This window comes from Cebus imitator, unplaced genomic scaffold (assembly GCF_001604975.1).
Source record: "Cebus imitator isolate Cc_AM_T3 unplaced genomic scaffold, Cebus_imitator-1.0 Scaffold112, whole genome shotgun sequence".
NCBI lineage: Eukaryota > Metazoa > Chordata > Mammalia > Primates > Cebidae > Cebus > Cebus imitator.
This window is the reverse complement of record NW_016107427.1, coordinates 4,079,626-4,086,374: the sequence shown is the minus strand read 5'-3', so window position 1 is coordinate 4,086,374 and position 6,749 is coordinate 4,079,626.

Genomic DNA, 6,749 nt, shown 5'->3' with positions numbered 1-6,749 from the left:
CTTGAGCTCAGGAGTTTAAGACCAGCCTGGTAACATAGCAAGACCCCGTCACTACAAAAATAAAATATAAAAAACAAGCCTGGCTTGGTGGTATTTACCTATAGTCCCACCTACTTGGGAGACTAAGGTAGAAGGACTTCTTGAGTTAGGAGGTTGAGGCTCTAGTGCACTGTGATGGCACCACTGCACTCCAGCCTGGGCAACGAAATGAGACCCCACCTCAAAAAAAGGAAAGCAAAAGGAAAGTATTTTCTAGTGTGGTTCCCTTGCACCTGTAATAGGTCTGCTGCCTGATGCACTCTGCGAATCAATATGCCAAGACCCCGGGCTGCAGCAGAGAAAGAGGCTTAATCATGGGGCTACCAGAAGAGGTGGCAGGAAACCTCAACTCCATCTCCCCAAGGAGTGTGGGGCTAGGTTTTAAGGGTTTGGGCATAGGCTGCAGTGTGGAGATCGTTGACGGGTTGGAGAGTGTGGAATGAAGTCATGGACCGGGAGATGAAGAAAATAGCGTTCTCATGTTGACTTGGTTTAAACTGGTTAGCATCAGCTGTTATGCTGGAATTCAGGATCTGTTTAAGCAATTCTTAGCCAGAAGCCTTACGATTCTAACAGCAGAGAGGTTCCTATGTATAGGAACAACACGGGTGCAGATGGTTGCTATCTCATGCTACGTGACTTTTGCTTACAAGGAAGTGGGTCAAAGTGAAGCCTGATTAATGTTTAATTATAATGATATTTCTCTCCAAAACTATTCCTAACCCTGAACCATGGCTTCACCATGATTTCAGATAGCAGCAGCAGCTTCCTTCACCCTCCGCCTTTCTTTCCACCTTTTATCCCTTTCCTGCCTCCCTCTATTAACGGTGCCCTGACCACAGTTCCTCCCCTTTCTCCCTGTCCACTTGCCCACACAAAACCACCACCACAGCCATCAACACAACAAGAAAATGCTGTGTGCAGACCCAACAATAGTGTCCTCTGAGGCTGGATCTCAGGGCAGGAGAACAGAGAAGCTATCTAGGGTCAGAGCCAGCCCTCGCACCTGCTGGGGGAAAGAGCAGCTGGAGTTGAAGGGTTTCTCCAAGGTGGAGGTCCCAAAAGCCCCGCTCAGGAAGGCACTGATGCAGGATGGGGCTGGACATCCTCCAGGCAGGCTCCAGTGAAGCTGCCTTTGCTATACATTATGACAGTAAGAGAAGTCTCACATCGTCGACCCCATCTTGCTTCTGACTGTCACACCGTCCTTGGTCATTCCTGGGCACAGGCCAAGCTACCTTTGGGGAGAATTTATAGTTTAATTTGAAATCAAGGATGATAACAGTCCCTTCCTAAAACTAACCCCATCCATGCTCAGGAACTGAAAGCCACCTTGTAAGACTAACGAAAGGCCACAAGAATAGGGTTATAGGAGGGACCTGAATTCTGCTAAAAAGTAAGCATACTTTCTATGATCCCCTCTTTCCAGGGCCATGTAGGGATTTGTGATTTTCCCAATTGCTTCCATAAAAAACATCACTATTGTAGAACTTAAGTTTTTTTTTGTTTTTGTTTTTTGTTTTTCAGTCTAATCCCATGGGGATCCAGGACTCATGACTTACCCAGCCTTATGGCCCCACCCAGATGTGACTCAGCACAGAGGACCATTTTCTGCACCCCTGCGATTTCATCCCTAACCCATAAGCACCACCCATTCCCTAGCCCCCTGCCCACCAAACTGTCTATAAAAACCCTGGTGTCAGAGCCTCTGGGGAGAATGATTTGAGTAGTAACTCCAGTTCGTCTGCGTGGGCCAGGCTCATGTCAGTGACACCCTTTCTCGACTGCAATACTGTGGCCTCAGCAAATTGATTTTGTCTGTGCAATGGACAGGAAAAGCCCATCAGATGATTATACCAGCAGAGAGCTGCTTATCCAGGGGCTGCTCTGAGGACGCCAACACCAAGGAGACTCAGGAGAGCTGACAAAGGCCAGGAATAGCCCAGGTGGGAAGAATGTCTGAAATAGGAATCACGTACATCTCAAGATCAAGATGAATATCTTAATCTTTCAGTTAATGATAAAGACATTTGATGATCAAAACTTTTCTCTACCCAGTCACATGCTGCAAGCTCCATTTCTGGTCAGCTCCTGCCAGAGCCAACCCTTCTGCAGACAGCAGCTGTCCATGCTGGAGAAATTACAAAAAGCAACTGCCTGATGCCAACGGAGAGTGAACAAGATGCAGCCAGTTCTGGAAGGGAGTTGACACTTGGAAGAGAGGAGGGCAGGGGGGAGCTTCCGTCATGACGGCTGTGGCGGTGACAGTCGTAGCCATGAAGAGCGACCAAAGGAAAACAGAAAACCGCAGCGTTTCTGGTCTGCAGAGCCAGTGGCCTAAGCTCATGGCAGCTGCACTTATGATAAGCTAGTGAGCACCCAGGACAGAAAAGGACACAAGGAGGAGCCTCAAATCCTGCAACCAAACTCTGCCCAAATTAGATCATCCGAACTTCAGCCTTCGATGACAGAAGCCCTCGTCTGCACATCTTCCCAGCGAAATGGAAAATGAGCACTCTAGTACAAAAACTAAGTGAGCCAGACTTCCAGCCACCGAGCTGAGCTCTTTCCCCGACTCTGACTCTCCACCATTCCCAGCTGTCCCAATTTTAACTCTAAGAGTGGAATACTAAGGTATTTTTAAAACAAGCTTCCAATTTCTCATCAAAGATGCAGTTGAAAAAACAATAGTTTCTTGTTGAGCCACGGACTGAGCAAAACTTGCTTCTGCAAAGGACAGAAAATGTAGAGGATTTCTGCAATTCGAAGAACAAGACAGTGCAATACAAACTTGAAAAACAGTTGAACAGGCGTTTCCCAAAGGACATTACACAGATATCCAATAAGTACATGAATGAATGTCCAATGCCATTCATATTAGCTAAGAAGGCCATGATGAGGGCAACTGATACAATGTGCCTATGCAATGTGGATTAGAAAAAGTGTATCAATGTGAAATTTCTTAATTTCATTATACTGTAGTTACATATGAGAATATCCTTGTCTTTACAGAATAGATATTGAAATAGGCATATCATACTTAACAGGTTGTGGAAAAGTGTATTTACACCTTCTCTACATGCTATTCTCTCTCTCTCTCTCTCCCCCCCTCCCTCCCTCTCTCCCTCCCTCCTTCCCTCCCTTCTCTCTCTGTCTCTCTCTCTCAGTAAGATGATAAAGCAAATGGGGCAAGATGCAAATCATTGCTGAGTCTGGTTAAGAAGTATAGAGGAGTTTCATTTTCTATTCTTGTAAGTTTTCTTTAAGTTTAAAATTATACAGAAAAGAAATTACAAAACATCCAAAACACTAAAAAAAAAGAACTGAAGTTTTCAAGGACCAATTGGGTCCTGTCCACAGAACAAAACAGTAGCATGAAGAAGCTACCACTGGCCAAAATTGTGTCTTTCTGTGCATCATAAAGGAAAGCTATTGGAGTGGATTGAAACCCACTGACTCAGTGAACATCTACGAGTAGACGGTGATTAAGCGAAAAAGACAGACCCAGAACAAAGGGACTTGCCACCTTTGAAGCATCTGCTAAACTAACACCTTGCTTATAAAATTGGTAATTCAAGGGTCAGAATTAAAGTCTTTATCCCTTTGTTCTAGGAGGAGCTGCATTTCATGGGAACCAAATAAATCCATGATTTACAGCCTAATAAAGTCAGGAGGAACAATAGAGTTGGAAAAACACCATCTCGCAAACCACACTTCTAGTGGGCTGAGTGATGACCCCAAAGATAGCAGGCCCTAATCGTTGTTGGGGTTAGCCGCTAACAGTGGATCAACAAGATAGGCCATGCCTCCCGCTGCCGCTGCCGTGAAGGAGGAAATCTGTAGCACCAAAAATGTGAATTCCAGCTAAGAACATTACGTGAATGCACCAGACCTTTAGCTCTAGGTTCCTTGGCAGTAAGAAGTACCCAAAGCTTGAAGAGCAAGAGAGCCCAGACAAACCCAGGAGATGAGATATTCTGCCAGGCAGCCTGCCCAGTCCCTTCAAAGCCAGCAACATGGAAGGCACTGCGCTGGATGAAAAGAATGAGGCGCAGGGATTTCCACAAAACTCCCCAGCCTCCAGCTTCAGACTCCACACAGGCACAAGCCCCTTCCAAGGTCCAGACATGGTGTCCACGTGTCCCTGTGTTTTGTCTATTTTGCAGAAGTGAAGATTTTAACCATAATCGTGCCTCTGCCACTTTCCCCTCTGATTTCAATCAGACATGTGTCCCCTCATGTAGAATGGCATTGAAATGGCCACAGGCACTTTTAGGATCTGTTTCAGGGGGCACTGATTAAATTGAGTCAGGGGTAGCTGTGGTGGTTTGGGTTCTGGGGAGTATTTGTATATGCCACTGGTTTGCGGTAATTTTCATATGTCGTACAGTTACTGCTACCTGCCCTGGAGTAGTGTCACTCCCAGAAACACTTCTACCACCATTTTGCTACTTACCTAGACTCGAGACATGTAAGTGCAGGGTCAAAGGTCAATCCTAGTATGAAGCTGTCCTCCAGCTCCAGCGCCATTGCACATGGCGTAGAAGAAACCAGGTTGAAGTGCACCGAGTCAGAAGCTTGCCCATGGAGATTATCTCAATCATCAGACGTGGAAAACCGTAAGAGTGGGCATCGCTGATGCCTGCTTCTAACCAGAATATCTGTCAGGAGTATAATGATATATTGTATACCTTTTTTTGTTTTTTGAGACTGAGTCTCAACTCTATTGTCCAGGCTGGAGTGCAGTAGTGTGATCATGGCTCACTGCTGCCTCAACCTCCTGGGCTCAGGTGATCATCCTGCCTCAGCCTCCTGAGTAGCTGGGATGCCAGGCTAATTTTTGTATTTGTTGTAGAGATGGGGTCTTGCTATGTTGCCTAGCTGGTCTTGCACTCCTGGGTTCAAGCAGTTCTCCACCTCGGCCTCCCACAGTGCTAGGATTACAGAAGTAAACTACTGCAACTACCTATCATATATACTTTTTTTTTTTTTTTTTTTTTTTTTTACAGATTTTTGCTTTTTCCTTTACAAAGACTTTTTTTTTTTAAGATAATTTCCTTTTTCTATTTTTTTTTTTTTTTTTTTTTTTTGAGACCAAGTCTTGGTCTGTCACCCTGGCTAAAGTGCAGTAGCACAATCTTAACTCATTGCAACCTCCGCCTCCTGGGTTCAAGGGATTCTCCTGTCTCAGCCCCCTGAGTAGCCCCCAGGTGCACACCAACACTCCTGGGTAATTTTTGTATATTTAGTAGAGATGGGGTTTCACTATGTTGGTCAAGCCAGGCTGGTCTTGAACTCCTGACCTCAGGTGATTCGCCCACCTCAGCCTCCCAAAGTGCTGGGATTACAGAGGTAAGCCATGGCACCCGGCCCCCATTATATCTAATTTTGGATGAGAATCACATGTAATTGGCTTTATCAGCACACCTGTTTGTCATTTGCAATCCTGTAGCAGTTTTGTGGACAGTGTTATGTTTGTATGTGAAGATGAAGATGAATGTTTTATGCCACTCAATTATCAATAATGAATAAACCACACTAAAGAAAGTGTAATTATCTTGCTAATATCCCTACATAAAATATTACAAAATTGTCTGAAAAAGAGGCAAACAAAAATTATGCTGGAATAAAAATGCAGGAAAAGACATATTACAGAGTTGTATTAAGCAGTGAATGAATAACTATTCTGATAGTTCTCTAGATTTTGTGCTACTTTTCCACTTTTCATTTGTAATTTTATTGTAATTTATTTTCCTATTCTAAATAAACATTTGTTTTAACATAATTTTATATTCCTAATGCTGTATGCTGTATGCTCTTTCTTTTTTACATATTTTTTAGATGTATTTCTTTAGAGATGGGCATCACCATTTTGCCCAGGCTAGACTCAAACTCCTGGGCTCAGACGGACCCCTAGTTGCAGCCTCTCGTGTAAATGGGACTAAAGGCTCACGCCAACACACCCAGCTTGTGTTCTTTGTCTTAAAGAGGGCCTGTTCCATGAAAGCACTGTGTATGCAAAGCAGCCCCCAAATGCCGAAGGAGCTGAGAAATCAAAGGAGAAGGCACACAAACCCAGTTTGTCGGTATTGGTTGATGTGTCGGGGAGCTTACACACAGAAGCGTGGCCCTGGGCGGCCACAAGACAGGTGGGTTTCTGCACTGTGACTCCCCAGACCCGGGACGTATATACCACAGGGCAAGGGCATACACACTCCGGCAGGGCTTATATACCACAGGGCAAGGGCATGCATGCTCTAGCAAAACAAAGGCAACTCTCCAGGACAGCAAGAGTGCCATGTGCACTGTTGCCTCTAATTTGTGCGGTATTGTCAAGGTTGACACTTTCTTACACTAGAGATGGTAGATAAAGTGGTAACCAGGAGGCTTTCACAGGACTGGGGCTGGTCAGACATCAACATGGTGGGTAAGCATCCAACAGGGAGCCACTTTTGTCTCCACAGACCCCGTGTTTAGAGACAGTGCCCCCAGGTTATGTCGCTAAAGGACATTTTGGGGGGGACTGATGATGTCTGGGGTGAACTGCAAACATCTTGACATTCGTTAAACCAACTCTAAAGGACATTTTGGGGTGAACCAAAAGACACTTGCGCTCTAAGTAATTCAGGGGAGGGAGGGTGAGTGAAGCAGAGCACTGGGGGATGGGGAGTCGGGCTACCCGGGAGGTCCTCACTTACCTGCCCAGGAAC